This window comes from Schistocerca serialis, chromosome 9, assembly GCF_023864345.2.
Source record: "Schistocerca serialis cubense isolate TAMUIC-IGC-003099 chromosome 9, iqSchSeri2.2, whole genome shotgun sequence".
Lineage (NCBI taxonomy): Eukaryota > Metazoa > Arthropoda > Insecta > Orthoptera > Acrididae > Schistocerca > Schistocerca serialis.
The window spans coordinates 532,971,467-532,991,625 of record NC_064646.1 but is presented as its reverse complement, the minus strand read 5'-3'; the positions used below and the strand labels follow the sequence as shown (position 1 = coordinate 532,991,625).

General features: G+C 38.7%; 1 protein-coding gene across 2 annotated transcripts in view; it reads right to left on the bottom strand.

The window, feature by feature from the left end:
* Positions 1-20,159, bottom strand: part of LOC126418889 (molybdenum cofactor biosynthesis protein 1-like) — a 330,883-nt gene that overhangs the window by 12,312 nt on the left and 298,412 nt on the right. Inside the window, exon 3 of one of the 2 annotated variants that reach the window (XR_007575903.1) lies at positions 4,967-4,986. The exons of the other annotated variant lie outside the window; for it this stretch is intronic. The gene's annotated coding sequence lies outside the window, so the exon portion shown is untranslated. Of the gene's footprint in view, positions 1-4,966; positions 4,987-20,159 lie in introns of those variants that run through there. 2 annotated transcript variants of the gene reach the window in all.

Below are 20,159 nucleotides of genomic sequence, written 5' to 3'. Positions count from 1 at the left end.
CTCCCCACTGCCGCTACACTCCGAGGCAGCAGCCTGAAGACGGCTAACCACGGCCATCAACACGTTCAGCTGTTCGCGAACAGTGGCCAGCTCCTCCTGTGTCCGTACACAGCAGTCACACATCCTATCCATCCTAAGAAATCAATTTACTGTAGAGAGTTAATCAACTTATAACTAGACTGCTAATTCGCTAAAGGCGGCTGATAGTTGACTAAACTGTGGTTACTAGACACTTCCTGTAGAAAACAATGAAAATAGCCCTACCTGTCTCTGGACTGTATTGAAAACAAACACTAGCACTACTGGCACTGTGGCTTACTAAATGGACTCTCTCCGACTGTATTCAAAACAAACACGAAATCTATGGAACACTATTACTAGCACTCGACAATTAAAGCTTCGTAAAAGCAAAAACACATGGAAGAAGAAGTGACAAGTAAGAAAAATAGAGTTAATACTTAAATTAGCGTAGCTCACTGCACAGCAGACATGACGCAGATGGCAGTTACGACAACACTGACACTATAAGATTATTCAACGACTCATTGGGATTTTGAGTCTGACAATGCAGACACTTCTTCAATAATTCAGGATTGCCAGGTCTCTGTAAACAGGTTCTATGATATTCACAACTGCTGCTGGGATAGAATGTTTATGGCTGTATGACCTGTTTGAGTACTGGGCATTGCGGTAATTGCACCATGAACCAGATCCAGGAGGGCAAAGATGGTGTACTGGTTTATCATAAGCTGACAGTCTCTGGAAGAAGGTAGCCCATACTGCCTGTTCCATTTTCAACAAATCCTCAGTATTATTTCTAATGGCAATCTCATAATACTGTTGTAGTTGATCAATCATTTTGTCTGTCAGCCTGCTTCTTATGGTCTTACCACCTGAAAGCTTCTTGTCTCTCAAACTTTGTTTCAACTTCCTCAATCTGGTACCCATCCTCTTCTGGACATGACCAACACATTCCAGTTCTGTGATAAGCTTCTCACCATAAGGCTGAGTGGCTACTACACTGTTATATGCATTTGAGTCTGCATAACCTAAGAACTTAGTGTAACACACTCCCCTTTAGTTTACAGATCGATTACAAATTTCAACAGCTGCACATGCCTCCGTACGACTAGTTGTCCTTCATAATTTCTGTCACAGATATGCCCTTCTTCATTCCCTGATTTATACTTATAACAATGTTTGGTTAAAATCTGGAAATCTATTAGCTTTCCAGTATCCACACTGGTCACTGTAGCAACAGAATTCTTAGAAATGCAGCTGCGCTTCTACCAAGTGCCCCAAAAGCTACGGATATGTCAATCATACCATCGTTTATTTCAGCAGCTTCATTTGCAGCACCCTTAATTGACTCACATGCAGCAGATTTCACAGCAGCTCCAATAAATCCTGCATACTTGTCCATTTTACAAAGTGGGTGTGGCATATACATCATGACACACATTGTTTCTGCTGCAGTGTGTCCTTTGCCAATAGCTCTCAATCCATAAAACCACCTAACATTTATTTCAAAATAATTATCTTTACACTTATCAGAATTCCAAAATGAATGAGTATATTTACAACTGGCAGAATTAATGATAAGTTTCCTGGCTAGTCCATTTGATACCTCAATGTCTTCATGTAAACTAACTGGCCCTCCACATACATACAGCACACACATTCATATAACACCCCTGTTAGGATGTGTAAATGTATCAGAATATAACCTAACCTACCGTTTACATGAGTTTTGTTTTGAGATAACTATGTTATCACTATGTTTCATTTTAATCTTCGAAGCACTAATGGGTGTTTCGCTAGATACTCATGAGTTTGCCAGTATTTCATTGTTTGTAACTTCACACACCACATGCTGAACACAAAGTTTCTCTTTATTCAAATATTTATTATCATGAAACCCACATTTCTTAAAAACACTTCATTTTGGAGTCATACTTTTTGAGAGATTTACCAGTCTATTCGACACTTTTCCTCGGAAAAACGTTAGCACTTCGACATACAAAGCATGTTTATACAATGAAAAGATACGATACTATTTTTGACAATGCTACCAATACAAACACATAATTTAACATTTATAACACAGTAATCCACAGCTTTCTACAGGGTGGTCCATTGATAGCGACCAGGCCAAATATGTCATGAAATAAGCATCAAATGAAAAGACTACAAAGAACGAAATTCGTCTAGCTTGAAGGGAGAAACCAGATGGCGCTATGGTTGGCCTGCTAGATGGTACTGCCATAGGTCAAACTCATATCAACTGCATTTTTTAAAAATAGGAACCCCCATGTTTTATTACATATTCATGTAGTACGTAAAGAAATGTGAATGTTTTAGCTGGACCACTTTTTTCGCTTTGTGATAGATGGGGCTGTAATAGTCAAAAATGGTTCAAATGGCTCGGAGCACTATGGGACTTAACTTCTGAGGTCATCAGTCCCCTAGAACTTAGAACTACTTAAACCTAACTAACCTAAGGACATCACACACATCCATGCCCGAGGCAGGATTCGAACCTGCGACCGTAGCGGTCGCGCGTTTCCAGACTGTAGCGCCTAGCACCGCTCGGCAACTCCGGCCAGCAGCTGCAATAGTCACAAACGAATAAGTATGTGGTATCACATAACATTCCGCCAGTGTGGACGGTATTTGCTTCGTGATACATTACCTGTGTTAAAATGGACCGTTTACCAATTGCGGAAAAGGTCGATATCGTGTTGATGTATGGCTATTGTGATCTAAATGCCCAAGGGGCGTGTGCTATGTATGCTGCTCGGTATCCTGGACGACATCATCAAAGTGTCCGGACCATTCGCCGGATATTTACATTATTTAAGGAAACAGGAAGTGTCCAGCCACATGTGGAACACCAACCACGACCTCCAACAAATGATGATGCCCTAGTAGGTGTTTTAGCTGCTGGGGCAGCTAATCCACACATCAGTAGCAGACAAATTGCATGAGAATTGGGAATCTCAAAAACGTCGGTGTTGAGAATGCTACATCAACATCGATTGCACCCGTACCATATTTCTATGCACCATGAATTGCATGGCGATGACTTTGAACGTCATGTACAGTTCTGCCACTGGGCACAAGAGAAATTATGGGACGATGAAAGATTTTTTGCATGCGTTCTATTTAGCGATGAAGCATCATCCACCAACAGCAGTAACCTAAACCGCCATAATATGCACTATTGGACAACGGAAAATCTACGATGGCAGCGACAAGTGGAACAGCAGCGACCTTGGCAGGTTATTGTATGGTGTGGCATTAAGGGAGGAAGGATAATTGGCCCCCATTTTATCGATGGCAATCTAAATGGTGCAATGTACGCTGATTTTCTGCGTAATGTTCTACCAATGTTACTACAAGATGTTTCACTGCATGACAGAATGGCGATGTACTTCCAACATGATGGGTGTCCGGCACATAGTTTGCGTGCGGTTGAAGCAGTATTGAATAGCATATTTCATGACAGGTGGATTGGTCGTCAAAGCACCATACCATGGCCCGCACATTCACCGGATCTGACGTCCCCGGATTTCTTTCTGTGGGGAAAGTTGAAGGATATTTGCTATCGTGATCCACCGACAATGCCTGACAACATGCGTCAGTGCATTGTCAATGCATGTGCGAACATTACGGAAGGCGAACTACTCACTGTTGAGAGGAATGTCATTACACGTATTGCCAAAGGCATTGAGGTTGACAGACATCATTTTGAGCATTTATTGCATTAATGTGGTATTCACAGGTAATCACGCCATAACAGCATGCGTTCTCAGAAATGGTAAGTTCACAAAGGTACATGTATCACATTGGAACAACCGAAATAAAATGTTGAAATGTACCTACATTCTGTATTTTAATTTAAAAAACCTACCTGTTACCAATTGTTCGTCTAAAATTATGAGACATATGTTTGTGACTATTACAGCGACATCTATCACAAAGCGAAGAAAGTGGTCCAACTAAAACATTCATATTTCTTTACATATTACATGAATATGTAATAAAAAATGGGGTTCCTATTTAAAAAAAAAACACAGTTGATATCAGTTTGAGCTATGGCAGTGCCTTATAGCAGGCCAACCATTGCGCCAGCTGGTTTCCCCCTTCGAGCTAGACAAATTTCGTTCTTTGTAGTTTTTTCGTTTGACACTTATTTTGTGAGATATTCAGCCCGGTCACGATCAATGGACTACCCTGTATATAAAAAATTACCGATTTTATTAGGTCTTGAAGTAATGCATGTAAAAATTTTAACATTTTCAACTGGTGTAGATTATATTTTAGAAAATAAAATAAAATACTTCCCACGCAAGTTTATAAGTAATATACATATCATTTTATTTGGAAAATTGCAAATTTTATAATCAGATAAAAACCCGAAAAAGTGAAAAAGAATGTTTTCCCCTTCTAATTCCCCTTAAAGTTATGGAAATGTGCAAGCTTTTGGAGTCAGTGGCTTCTTCTTCTGGCAGAAACAATGAAGGGGAAGGAAAAGGTAAGAAAGAAAAGGATTGTCAAGGTTTAGGAAATGGGGAGAGTTGCAGAAAAGCTGCAGAGAAACCCAGGCCAGGACAGACTTACTGAATGGGATGAGAAATATGTAACTAAACCAGTCCATCTCTCACACCACCAGCAGATGTGAAGTATTCTTGTGATTGGTAGTAAGTCATAAACATTAAATTATTTTCAATGTATGTTCATATGTAATACTGCACGTACCTTTGAGGTATCATTGGGCCCATTGGGAAGAGGATCAAAATTAGGCCACTGCTTTCTAATTATTTGGAGCATTTCACTAAATGAGACCATGTTCCCATCATTCCATTTGTTGCCGCTGAAAGGCATGTACTCGATAAATCTTACATCAACATTTTTATCTTTTGTTAACTCCACAAAACTGCACACTTCACCTTCATTAAAACCTTGCATTACAACACAATTTATCTGTGGAAGAAAGACACCATTAAAAACTTGGTATCAGATAAAGCATGGTTTAAACAGAGTTTGAAAGACTTTTTGATAGGCAACTCATCCTACTCTATAGATGAATATCTTAACAGTGGCTGTTAGGCCAGCTTAAATAAAAATGTCTGCTAGATTTCAGTTCTGAGAGCACTTTGTCATAACAGTCAAGATTATGTACTTTTTGTTTGATAAATTTATTAATAGTGCATAACAATGCTTCAGCCTGACAGCGTATCAATTCTAAAAATATTAGCTGTTCCAGTTTGTATTGTATTCACCTAGTTTGACAATCTCCTGACAAATGATCAGGGTATTCAAATGTTTTATATTTTTTATGTTATACTTTCTGGTATGTTACTCACCCATGAGAATCGTCTCATGTTTTGGGTCTTGGAACAAAAGCTGAATCTAATCTAATCTAACCTACAAAATAATGGTTCTACAACTCTGTTGTTATATTTGTATACCTCACTGATTCTGTTAAATTAATTTTTTTCTCTCTTTTTAGAGAATGTGGGAATTTATCTTAGCATGCCAAGCTGTTAACCTTCTTAACAATTTAAGAAAATTAAACTACATACATCTCCAATCCTTTTTCCCACTCCAACGCACACATCTTTTGCTGAAGGTATTATTTTAACTATTACATTAAATTAAGAAGCTTTCTTGAAACTGTGCTGCCATTTGTGAAACAAAGTTAAAAGTGTTCTCAAGATAAAAGGTCTTCACAAAAGGAACATTTAGTATCTGTGCAGGTGGTAACACTGACAGCCTTCATATAAACAAGCCCATATGGTAGAACATCCTACTTTAAACATACACGCAATGGCAGAAAAAAGGAAAAGAGCACACCTTTCATTCAAGCATTGAATATATAAACTGATGAGACAAAACACTATGACCTCCTGTTTGATAATGTGTTTGTCCACTGTTGGAACACAATACAGCAGTGATTTTGTGTGGGACAAGTTCAATAAATTTCAGGTATGTTCCCAGCATTATGTGAGGTATGTTCCCAGCATTATGCAGCACCACATGTCTAAGCACAGGTCATGTAATTCCCATAAATTGGAGATCAGTGGTTTCTGGGTGCAGAACTGGTATCTGATAGCATCGCAGATGTATTCCATCAGATTCAGAAGGGGTGAATTTGATTCTGGCCTCATGACACTGAAAGTCATATTGTTGAAACATGTCACCTTCATTAGGGACAGGGTGCGGACAGTGCACAATAATGTTCACACAGAACAAAGCTGTTATGGAGCCTTCAGTTACTACCACAGGACCCACAAAAGACCAGGTGAATGTCCTCCATAGCATAATATTGCTCCCACTGGCCTAAGTCTGTAGCAAAGTGCACCTTTCATGCACCAATTCACTCTGTTGACAGTGTATGTGCACAAAACCGTCAAGCAGGTGTAATGCGAAACATGAATGATTCAACCAGATGACACATTTCTATTGATTCACTGCCCAATCTCAATGCTCCTGAGCCACAGAAATTGTAATTCAACAGTGTTGTCAACATGGGAACATACAGGGGTTGTCTACAGCAGAGCCCTATGTTTAAAAATGTGCAATGAATGGTTTGCTCTGAAATACTCGTGCTTCCACCAGCACTGTGTCATCAGACCTGCCACAGAAATTAGCTTCCTCAGCCGAATGTCATCTTTTTCAAAGGAACCATACCAGCATTTGCCTTAAATCAATTAGGGAAATCAAGGAAAACCTAAATTTTGGTGGCCCGATGGGACTCGGGTCCGTTGTCCTCTCGAAGGCAAGTCCACTGTCTGACCACTGTGGTGGCATGACCTAGTCTTAATTAAGCCAGAAAATCCTGGGAAATGCTGACATACTTATTGATTTAAGATATAACAATTTAAAACAATCCTTTCATGAATTTCACTACAATTTTCTGCTCTTTTGAAAAAAAATTTCTTTTGACTGTTTTGATGTTGTTTAGTATGTTTAAATAATGATGGCAGTCTCTATAGAAGGGCGGTTTGACTTTTAAGTTTAGTTATACTGTTTTGAACTACATCCTTCATCTATTTGTCCACCCAGAAGTGGTATAGGATATAACTTGAAGACTATGGTGAGGTGGTGGGGGACAGTCATGTGTTGAGAAGGAGGTGCTGCCAGAAATGAAGTGTGTGAGGTGACGTTATTGACACTGCATACAGAGAGAATAAAAATACTCTATTCCATATTCATTTACAATCTACGTCTGGCCCCCATATGGTTTTACTTTTCTCCAATAAGAAAAAAAGAAATTGTCAGTAACTGTCTTTATAAGGTCTTAAAAGGAAACAAACAATAGAAAATCTAGGCTGGAATAATGACCATATTATAAAAAAGATACATTGCTATTCACTGTATACAGGAGATGTTAGGTCACAGACAAGCACAACAAAAAGACTACTAAACACGTAAGCTTTCGATCAGAAAGTCTTCTTCCAAAGTGGACAAAACACACACACACACACACACACACACACACACACACACACACACACACACACACACACACACACACACACACCCACGACCGGTGTTTCTCCCATGATGCGCAGTTGCTCCCAGTCTGGCCCTACAGCCAGAGACAGTGGTCATGTATGTGTGATCTGCATTTGCGCGCATGTGTGTGTGTGTGTGTGTGTGTGTGTGTGTTGGAAGGGGTGGGAGGGGGGGGCTTTGCACCAAAAGCTTACGTGTTTAATAGGTGGTGTTTCCCCCCCCCCCCCCCCCTGCCTGCAACACAACATCTACACTATACAGTGAGTGCCAATCTATCCTTTTCATAATACTGTCGTTACCACCTTGCCAAAAGGCATATCGTGGAGTAATCCGAAGGGCTCTACTAATTTGTACAAGAGGAAGGAGAGCACAATCTCAATGTAAGTTTTTAGAAAACTGGTATGTGCATTACTTCTCCAAACCTTTCAGAAAAGACACGGTATGCACTTCATTCAGCAAGATGCATAATAAACAATATTAGCAATACTGCATCAAACTTGTTCACTTTCATCTTTGGAGTAAACATTCGATTTCAGAGAGTACAGAATTTGGCAGAATCAAATTTTGGGGATATGTGGAACTGGGACAATGGCATATTTTTTACCCATTCAACAAACTAAGCACTGCTGATTGCTACTTTTATTGTGTCTGCTGCTGCAATGCATATATGAAACTGTAAGTGCAGCATCTATGATGGAATAAAATGTTATACAAATGAAACAAACAGGCACAGTGAAATAGAGTAGTATGGCTCATCATTTCGGTCTCACAGATTAGCAGATGTTGACTTGAAAGATAATACTTAAGAAGTTGAATCCAAAGGAGAGGATGTACCATATTTACTCAAATCTAAGCCGCACTTTTTTTCCGGTTTTTGTAATCCAAAAAACCGCCTGCGGCTTAGAATCGAGAGCAAAGCAAGTGGAAGTTCTGAAAAATGTCGGTAGGTGCTGAAACAACTAACTTCTGCCGTCGAATATATGTAGTGCTACACAGGCATGCTTCGTAGGCACAAAGATAAATACTGGCGCCAAAACCTCTGCGTCAGTAAATAAATTTTAAAAAAAAGGTGGAAGACAATTTTCATACATTATCCAATGAAGTAAATACAAATTCCGTATTGTTCATCTTCGAATGTAGCAGAACTTCAATGTATTACGAAAATCCGACTGGCAAGGCTGTTTGGGATGTTTGTCAATATGGCCAATCCTACGTTCTGAATGTTTTCCTACCTGTGAGAAGAGATGGTTGCTAATAGGAACCTGATGAAATGTGAATCACATGCAGTATTCTCTTCATCATAAGAGTAATACAAATATAAACATTTTGCCACATATTCTTTCATGTTTGCTGCTATCTTATTTAAATCCTGTCTGCCTAATAAACTACGAAACTAGAGTGAGACAACAGCAAATGCGGAAGAATATACGTATCATGACATGTTTATATTCATATTATTCTTATGCCTAGTAGTGATACAGTCAGAAATGAAGCACGGCAACTGACTAGATTTTTATGTCTAAGATGACTCTAATTTCTGTGCAGAATTTGATGTACTAAAGAAGCAGCCGCAAAGATTTTCAAATGGAGAAAAATTTTCGCCTAACTCTCGTTCAGAACATGTTCTATCATACGCAGTCTATTATTTGGTTCTTGTTGATCATTATCAAAGAAAGCAGCAGTGTAAGTAACAAGAAATAGTAGTCTCTTGCCATTGTTCCGCTAATGAGACGATTTCTCTCTCTTTTCTTTTTTTTTTTATTGTAAGTGGCGGTAGCGTGCACAAAAGCAAGCCATGCCACGAGCGACAAAAGGCTGCAAACACGCACTATCAGAATGCGACAAACAATGCATGACACAGTACAGTAATGCATTTTCAGCTTAGAGTGACATAAATGCCTATAACAAGGAAAACGGCACTTATCAGATCAAAGCAAAATAAGCAATCGATTCAAACCAGACGAAGCACGTGAAAAAGGAAGGGTACCAGTATAAATACGGACGGAGCGCCTGACGCATAGCAAAGGCTACCTGGTAAAGCTTAAGTGCTACGCTTACAACTCGAACCAAACTACTGTAGCTGTATCGTCATTCATTCGACCTAAATTGTGTCTCATATTACAATGGACTGACTTTGTTTCGATTTGGAGGTGCGGCCTAAAACTTTTCTCTCCCCTTGAACTTCGAGACTCAAATTTCAGGTGCGGCTTGGATTCGGGAATTTCTTTTTTTTCCTTCCTTTATTTCGAGTCTCATTTTTCAGGTTTGAGTGCGGCTTAGATTTGAGTAAATAGGGTAGGTGGTATTTCAACTAATTCTGACTATGAAATAAAACAAAGTACAGCAGGGAACTCTGACGAATCAAAGAGCAGCGATGAAGATTCTGATGAATAGTAAAGTATGAGTTAAGAAATAAGATGCTACTGAGATCGTAAATTTTTGTTGTGTTGATGAATCTGTTAACAAACATATTCAAAAATGCACTGAAACATTGGCACATGTAGTGTTGGGAGGTGATAAACTGTCATTACTGTTAGAGGAGCTACGTATTTCTTGCTGTTCTACTCCTACATGACACTGTATCTGAAGGTATAGAATGAATCTTCACTGGCTAGAGAAATGGGTAACACAATTTTACAAGTCTCTGCTGTCATGTAATCTCTTCAGGGAAATCATGACTGTACTACGATTCGGTTTGTGGTTGACAAGGTAAGAGTCATTAAGAAATGCAAGGCAGCTACCATGTCAGTCCTAGAAGAGAGAGACGTAGCAAACTGTCAAAGCATGTACATTTCCGGTCCTTATGTTTGTGGTGATGTACTAACCAAGTAATACTGAAGTGTGATCCAAGTCGCACAAATATGGCTTTAATAATAACCTCCGAACAATATGCCTCTAAGGACTCAACAAGACACAGAACACTGATGTGCACATTACAAACTAGAATCACACAGAGAGTCAGTCAGCACTGTTCCACACTTATATATGTGCAAGTCGCCAGCAGATGGCATGGCAGGGACCGCACGGCACGCTTGGCTCCCAGAGATGGCCTCCAGCAGCCAGCCTGCAATGATCAGTCGGTAACCAATTTAAAGACGCATGTACGGCAACACCACTCTTGGTGCACTCACACTGACACGTACTAGTAGCACGATACAGCAGTGATGAGCAGTAGTACCCCTCCTGTCTTGCACGCCTTTTATCTGGCTCTACAATTTACTTTCCTAGACCCACACAAATGCCTGATCCTCCTAATTCAATTTGCTCTGCAGACTATTTAAAATTCATAATGAAAAACAGGAATGGGGGAAATAAATACAGTAGAAGAAGAATGGGTAGCTTTGAGGGATGAAGTAGTGAAGGCAGCAGAGGATCAAGTAGGTAAAAAGACGAGGGCTAGTAGAAATCCTTGGGTAACAGAAGAAATATTGAATTTAATTGATGAAAGGAGAAAATATAAAAATGCAGTAAGTGAAACAGGCAAAAAGGAATACAAACGTCTCAAAAATGAGATCGACAGGAAGTGCAAAATGGCTAAGCAGGGATGGCTAGAGGACAAATGTAAGGATGTAGAGGCCTATCTCACTAGGGGTAAGATAGATACCGCCTACAGGAAAATTAAAGAGACCTTTGGAGATAAGAGAACGACTTGTATGAATATCAAGAGCTCAGATGGAAACCCAGTTCTAAGCAAAGAAGGGAAAGCAGAAAGGTGGAAGGAGTATATAGAGGGTCTATACAAGGGCGATGTACTTGAGGACAATATTATGGACATGGAAGAGGATGTAGATGAAGATGAAATGGGAGATATGATACTGCGTGAAGAGTTTGACAGAGCACTGAAAGACCTGAGTCGAAACAAGGCCCCCGGAGTAGACAATATTCCATTGGAACTACTGACGGCCATGGGAGAGCCAGTCCTGACAAAACTCTACCATCTGGTGAGCAAGATGTATGAAACAGGCGAAATACCCACAGACTTCAAGAAGAATATAATAATTCCAATCCCAAAGAAAGCAGGTGTTGACAGATGTGAAAATTACTGAACTATCAGCTTAATAAGTCACAGCTGCAAAATACTAACACGAATTCTTTACAGACGAATGGAAAAACTAGTAGAAGCCAACCTCGGGGAAGATCAGTTTGGATTCCGTAGAAACACTGGAACACGTGAGGCAATACTGACCTTACGACTTATCTTAGAAGAAAGATTAAGGAAAGGCAAACCTACGTTTCTAGCATTTGTAGACTTAGAGAAAGCTTTTGACAATGTTGACTGGAATACTCTCTTTCAAATTCTAAAGGTGGCAGGGGTAAAATACAGGGAGCGAAAGGCTATTTACAATTTGTACAGAAACCAGATGGCAGTTATAAGAGTCGAGGGACATGAAAGGGAAGCAGTGGTTGGGAAGGGAGTAAGACAGGGTTGTAGCCTCTCCCCGATGTTGTTCAATCTGTATATTGAGCAAGCAGTAAAGGAAACAAAAGAAAAATTCGGAGTAGGTATTAAAATTCATGGAGAAGAAATAAAAACTTTGAGGTTCGCCGATGACATTGTAATTCTGTCAGAGACAGCAAAGGACTTGGAAGAGCAGTTGAATGGAATGGACAGTGTCTTGAAAGGAGGATATAAGATGAACATCAACAAAAGCAAAACAAGGATAATGGAATGTAGTCTAATTAAGTCGGGTGATGCTGAGGGAATTAGATTAGGAAATGAGGCACTTAAAGTAGTAAAGGAGTTTTGCTATTTGGGTAGCAAAATAACTGATGATGGTCGAAGTAGAGAGGATATAAAATGTAGGCTGGCAATGGCAAGGAAAGCGTTTCTGAAGAAGAGAAATTTGTTAACATCCAGTATTGATTTAAGTGTCAGGAAGTCATTTCTGAAAGTATTCGTATGGAGTGTAGCCATGTATGGAAGTGAAACATGGACGATAAATAGTTTGGACAAGAAGAGAATAGAAGCTTTCGAAATGTGGTGCTACAGAAGAATGCTGAAGATTAGATGGGTAGATCACATAACTAATGAGGAAGTATTGAATAGGATTGGGGTGAAGAGAAGTTTGTGGCACAACTTGACCAGAAGAAGGGATCGGTTGATAGGACATGTTCTGAGGCATCAAGGGATCACCAATTTAGTATTGGAGGGCAGCGTGGAGGGTAAAAATCGTAGAGGGAGACCAAGAGATGATTACACTAAGCAGATTCAGAAGGATGTGGGTTGCAGTAGGTACTGGGAGATGAAAAGGCTTGCACAGGATAGAGTAGCATGGAGGGCTGCATCAAACCAGTCTCAGGACTGAAGACCACAACAACAACAACAATGAAAAAGGAGCCACAATTGCACTTTCTGTGCCAGTTACTTTCCAACACATTGGCACCAGCTGATCTTATTTAAGAATACTCAACTTTCGTAGCCATACTTACAGCACATCCTTTGCTTCCTGGTCTAAATCCAAGTTAACTCCCAGCCCCCCTCCCCCCCCTCCCCCCCCCCCCCACACACACACACACATGCCCCTCTCTCCCCCCCTCGCTAATCAGCTAGTTGTGTGCTGTTATCTCACGTCACACCCTAGTCTATGAGTGCCCAGCTGTCTGGCGCCTGACCCCTCTACCTGCACCCCTAGCTAGCCCACAGATGGCTCCCCACTCTCCCACGAGCCACTAAATGCTTCCCTCCAAACCCCTCCCATCTCTCTCCATCCCTCACATTTCCTCAACCCACCCCATCCTACCCCACTCTAAAGCCCCACCTCACTCCAGAACACTCACCGTGGGCCAGTAAAGAGGTGGCAGTTGAGCGACCACACCATAAGGAGACATGCATGCGCATGTGAGTGTGTGTGTGTGAGTGTGTGTGTGTGTGTGTGTGTGTGTGTGTGTGTGTGTGTCTGTGTGTGCGCGCGTGCGCATGTTTTCCCTACAGCTAGAAAAAGAAAGTGCATTCTGGAAGCTCGCCAAGCAACGTACCTTTTAGTTTGGAAGGTAGAAGATGAGGTACTGGTGGAAGTAAAGCTGTGAGGACGGGTCGTGAGTCGTGCATGGATAGCTCAGATGGTAGAGCACTTGCCCATGAAAGGCAAAGGTCCCAAGTTCGACTCTTGGTCCAGCACACAGTTTTAATCTGCCAGGAAATTTTCATATCAGTGCACACTCCACTGCACAGTGAAAATCTCATTCTACATACCTTTTGTTCATGTGCCTATCGATGAGACAGTGCTTCTGCCTTTTGGTGAGCCATCTCCTTTATTCCTAAATAATTCGTAATTTTCAACAGACACTTTCCGTACGTTATTATTGCATCCTACATATCAATATGCAATTTCCACAATATGTGGTCATCTGTGAATATAATGGGGGTAACAACTGTAGGAGACCAAAAACTGACTGCAGAAAGCAAGTTCAAGTTATTGTACGCTGCAGTAGTTATGCAGAGGTGAAGAGGGTCACACAGGATAAGCTAGCATGGGCAACTCCATGAAACCAATCTTCAGATGGAAGATCACAACAATAAAAACATTTGATTCAGCACACACCAGACTCCAAACAGCGTACACAACCTGTATGCTCAGAAACACAGAAAATCATATTGGTTCCATCAGCAGGAAACTTCAGCCCGTAATTGTTATGGAACACTGCGGCGATTTTGTTCATTAACAAACCCAAAACTGGGGAGTAATAAGAGAGTATTGTTGTAACTTCTTATCAACCTGGTTACCAAAATACATATTAAGAAGACTGGTAAAGTGTTATTTTAAAGGGGTCACTCCAAAGCGCCACGAAAGTATTTGAGCAATGTATAAAATTAGAGAATCAGTGCACAATATTGAAAGCCTATCTACATTATCTATATCTGCATGACTAGTCTGTAATTCACAATTAAATGCTGGCAGAGGGTTCAGAGAACCACCCTCAACCTCTTTATCTACCATTACACTCCCCTACAGCATTTGGGGAAAACCAAACACTTCAATATTTCCGTACAAGCTCTGATTTCTCTTATTTTATTACAATGATCATTTCTCCCTATGTAAGAGGGCTCTAACAAAATATTTTCACATTCGGAGGAGAAAGTTGATGATTGAAATTTTAAGAACCTGCTCCAGCAAAATACTTTTGCTTTAATGACTGCCACCCCAATTGTATTGTATTGTATTGTATTGTATTTATTGGTCCAGTAAATCAGATATTGGACAGGTCAAAGTATATCTTACAATTAAAACACTTTAGAAACTAGAAAATTATGTTCACAAAATTTTACAGCACTTCATATACTGGGCATGTCAATGTGTAAGTTATAATTAAACCACATTAGAAACTTGAAGTTTACAACTGAATACATGTATAAGCCAATATTAACGATTAAAGTATTTGCATGATCGTCTCTTAAGCTCTAAGGATTTTTGAGGAACTCTTCTACACTATGAACTGACATGTACACTAGAGAGTTACATTCACAGAATTTTACTTCAGATACTGGCAAGTCGCTATACAACTTATACTTGAACCCCATTATAAACTTGAGAATTACATCTGAATGTATTTATAGGCCAATATTAATGGTTACAGTATTTGCATAATCATCACTTAGACTCTCAAGGATTTTGGAGGAACTCTTCCACACTATAAAAGCAATGTGTCAACAGATATTCTTTTAATGCTGCTTTAAAATTTTTTACATCTGTCATTACTTTAATTTCTCTTGGCAATTTATTGTAGATAATTTTTCCATGGTGTAATGTTCCTTTTTGGCACAAACTGGTTTTTGTATTGAGTACATGGAAGTCAGTTTTCTGTCTTGTATTATGATGATGAACATTTTCATTTTTGGGCAGGATACTAGGATTTGTTATTGTATATTTCTTTATAAACGTTGCACTTTCAAATAGGAAAATACATGGAAGGGGAGGAATCCCCATCCTTTTATCCTTTTAAATAATGGTCTACATGGTTTGTTCCTTTTTATTCCAGCCATGATTCTCACTATTCTTTTTTGCATCCTGAATAGTTTTAGGCAGGATGGCGAGTTACCCCAAAAAGTGATCCCATATTTTAGGACAGAATGTATATTAGAATAGTAAACTGTCATTAGACAGTCCTTATGACAGCAGTTTTCTAGCACTCTCATTAAATAACACATGGTACTTAGCTTCTTTAATATGTTGTCAATGTGAGTTTCCCATCTAAGATTATCCTGTAGCCAGATCCCCAGAAATTTTGTATTAGGCTCACTTGCAATATCTGTGTCTGACATCTGAATTCTTATATCCTCTTCAATGTTTCTCTTGATATTATGAAAATTTAATGCTACTGTTTTGCTTTTATTTATTATTAGTTTGTTTTGGTTGAACCAGTTTACAACATTTGTTAATGCCTCAGACAGTCTTGTCTGTAGTATCTCTGCAGTCTTCCCGCTGACTAATATGCTTGTGTCATCTGCAAACTGGATAGTGCTACGGTACTGGTTAGCTGATGTTAGGTCATTTATATATATCAAAAATAGGATGGGGCCAAGTACCGAGCCCTGCGGTACTCCATATTTTACTGCTTTATAATCAGAATAATGTCTTGTTGATTTATTTTCTTTGTGAAAATGTATTTCTACTACTTGCTTGCGGTCAGTTAGATATGATCTAAGCCAGCTGTTAGGCATACCTCTGATACCAATTCTTTCAAGCTTCTGCAGCAATAGAGTGTGGTCTATGATGTCAAAAGCCTTAGACAGATCAAGGCATATGCCAGTTACTTTTTATCCACTATCAATTTTTTCAAGTACTTCACCCAGAAATTTATATATTGCTGTTTCTGTTGATCGGCCTTTCCGGAAGCCATGTTGGGTTGTGGATAACATTTTGCACTTTTCTAGAAAATCTAGCAACCTCTTATGAAAAATTTTTTCTAGTATTTTAGAAAATGTAGATAGCAAGGCAATAGATCTATAATTGGCTATGTCTTCTTTCTTACCCTTTTTGAACAGTGGTTTTAGTTTCACTGTCTTTAAGCAGGAAGGAAAGACTCCATTTGTTAATGAACTGTTGAAAATGTAGGCTAATGGTATTGCAATGAAGTCCCCCACATTTTTAATGACATAATCTGGAATCTCATCCACACCTGTTGAAAATTTTGTTTTTAACTCGCTTATTGATAGTATAATTTCCTTAGGGTTGGTTGGAGTAAGAAATAGGGAGTTGCAGTTTCTATTTTGATTGGATGGTGTTGTAGCTGGATTTTTATTTGAAGATTTTATGTCAGATAGTAATTTTTCACTAATATTTGCAAAGTATGTATTAAAAGCATTGGCTACTTCTTCTGGATTTGTAATTTTTTTGCCATCTTGGATTACCTGGAGATTTACATTTTGGGAGGTCTCGTTTCCTACTTGTTCTCTGACTATCTTCCACATGGCTTTCATTTTGTTCCTGGCCATTTTTATATGGTGATCATTTGTTGTTTTTTTAGATTCTTTTATGACTTTGTGAAGCACCCTCTTATAATTCTTGAAATGCACCAGAAATTCTTCTGTAACATTTTGTGTTTTTGAGATTTCATAAAGTCTCCTCTTTTCAGCACATGATATTTTAATGCCTTTCGTCAGCCATGTAACATTTCTTTTTTTAGTTTTTAATGTTTGGTTTTTAACTGAAATAATAATAATGGGAGAATATTTCCATGAACATATCAAACTTTTTAGATGTGTCCTCATAGTTGTCTATATCATTTCATGTTTCTATTTTTAGTAAGTGCCTGAAGTGTTCTAGGTTGTGCTTGCTAAAATTTCTACCTTTTCTTGTCATTTGTTGTTCAGTATTTCCTGCAGTGTCTACTGGGAATTCAATAAACTGCGCATAATGATCACTGAAACCTGTATTCATATTTCCAGATTTGTGTAAATATTTATCTGTATTTATTAGTATCTGATCTATAGCACTGCTTGACGATTTGGTGACTCTGGTGGGGGATTTGATAGTTGTATGTATGTTGTAGGTTTTTAATAAGGCCTCAAGGTTTAATCTGTCTTTTAAGTTCTTGTTGAAATCTATATTAAAATCACCACATATGATTGTTGTTTTACTAACTATTTTTATACTGTTAAGTGCCTTCTCAAGATTTTCAACGAAAGTAGTTACGTTTCCATCTGGGCTTCTATATATGCAAATAACAATTATATTTAAATTTGTCAGTTCTGTAGCAGAAATTTCGAAGTTTTGCTCTTCCCCTAGCTGGTTAGTGAACTTTAAATTTTCGTGTTTGACGTCCTCTCTAACATATATGCATGTTCCTCCATGCATGGAGGTTTTCCTACAAATAAAAGATGAAAGGGCAAAGTCCTTTATCCTTGTGTGATGTAACGTATTTTCGGATAACCAGTGCTCACTAACACATATAACAGACACTTCTTTTAGGTCATCTGATAACAATATTTCTATCTCACTAACTTTATTTGATAAGGATTGTACATTTTGGTGCAGGAGCATAAATTTCGACGATGACTTATTTACTAGGTTGTTTTGGCCTACCTTATGTTCGACAGCTGCACATGACATATCATTTTTTACACTTTTACAATTGAAGTTTTCTTTCCAGAGTGATGTTTTAGAAGATGAAATCAACATTTCTCTGGAATCACTTGCCATAAAAAACGTTGTGGTTCTTTCCTGTTTCGTGTTGGGCGAGTTGACTTGTAGTGTGATGGCGTTTCTGCTGTAATTTTTGGAGTTGTAATTTGAGGAACCGCAACCAGGCTAGATGGGGATCCTCTTCTTGCACATGCGATATCTGTGGCATGCACTTTCCTGTTTGTCAATAATACAAAATGAGCTGCTCTTCTTTGAACTTTTAAATGATGTCCTCTGTCAGTCCTATCTGGTAAGGATCCCACACCATGCAGAATACTCCAAAAGAGGACAGACAAGTATAGTTGTAGATAGTCTCTTTAGTAATCCTAATCTTCTAAATGTTTTACTATTAAATCACAGTCTTTTGTTTGCTTTCCCACTGCATTATCTATGTGAGCATTCCAATTTAAGTTATTTGTAAAAGTAATTCCTAAGTATTCAGTAGACTTCACAGCCTTTAGATCTGCGTGAATTATCATGTAACCAAAATTTAGTAGATGCCTTTTATTACTCATGCGGATGACATAACAATTTTTATTATTTAAGGTCAGTTACCACTTTTTGCATCATATGGATAGGTAGCCTAAATCATTTTGCAGTTCATTTTGATCATCTGATCACTTTACAAGACAGTAAATGATTTGCAAGACTGTAAATGATAGCATCATCTAAGAGGACTGCTCAGATTCTCTCTTAAATTGTTAATGTAGATCGGCAACAGCAGGTGGTCTATAACACTTCCTTGAGGAATGTCAGATATCACTTCTGTTTTACTTGATGATTTTCCATCAATTACTATGAACTGTGACCTTTCTGACAGGAAACCACACATCCAGTTGCACAACTGAGACAATACACCATAGGCACACGATATGATTAGAAAATGCTTGTGAGGAACTGTTTCAAAAAGTCTTCTGGAAATCTACAAATATGGAATCAATTTGAGATCCCCAGTCGACAGCACTTATTACTTTGTGTGACTAAAGAGCTAGCTGTGTTTTAAAAGGTCGATATTTCTGAATCTATCTTGGCTATTTATCCATGAATCATTATCTTTGAGATAATTCATAATATTCAAACACAATATATGTTCCAAAATCCTAATGCAAATCAACATTAGTGATATGAGTCTGTTATTTATCAGGTTACTCCTCTTTTCTTTCTTGAGCATTGGTGTGACCTGAGCAACTTTTCAGTCTCTAGGTATGGATCTTTATCAAATGAGCGGCTATATATGATTTCTAATGGAGCTATTGTATCAGCATTCTCTGAAAGAAACATAACTACTTTATTACACTGAGGAGAGCTACTACTAAGTTACTCACAGTTGCAGTTGTTCTTGATTTGAATACTGCAATATTTACTTTGTTGTCTTTGGTGAAGAAATTTCAGAAATCCGTGTTTAGTAACCCTGCTTTAGTAGCACTGTCATCAGTAACATTACCACAGCTATTGCACAGTGAAGGTATTGGTTGTGTCTTGCCATTGGTGTACTACACATTCAACCTGAACCTCTTTGGATTTTCTTCCAGATTTCAAAATGAAGTTTCACTATGGGAACTATTAAACACATCTTGCACTGAAACCCACCCTAAGTTTCGAGCTTCAGTAAAACATCGCTAATCTTGGAGATTTTGCATTCTTTTAATTTTGACATGCTTTTTTTTCATTGCTTCTGCAGCTGAGTTTAGACATATTTTGTGCACCACACTTTTAATTTATTTGGTATCCTTTCAATTTATTTGGTATATATCTCTTAATTGATGTCGACACTATTTCTCTGAATTTAAACCATCTCTGGTCTACACTTACATAGTCAGGCTTGAAGGAGTAGAGACTTAGTAGAGACCGTCTCCTTGGAAGGCATCAAGTTAATTTTTATCTGCTTTCTCATTAAATGCCCTATTGTGTAGGGCTGAAAATTAATAGAGATAAGGCAAACAGAATGTGCAAAGTAAGTGGAAATTACTCGTCTCTTCCCCGATTACAGTGCAATAGAAGATACTACAAGAT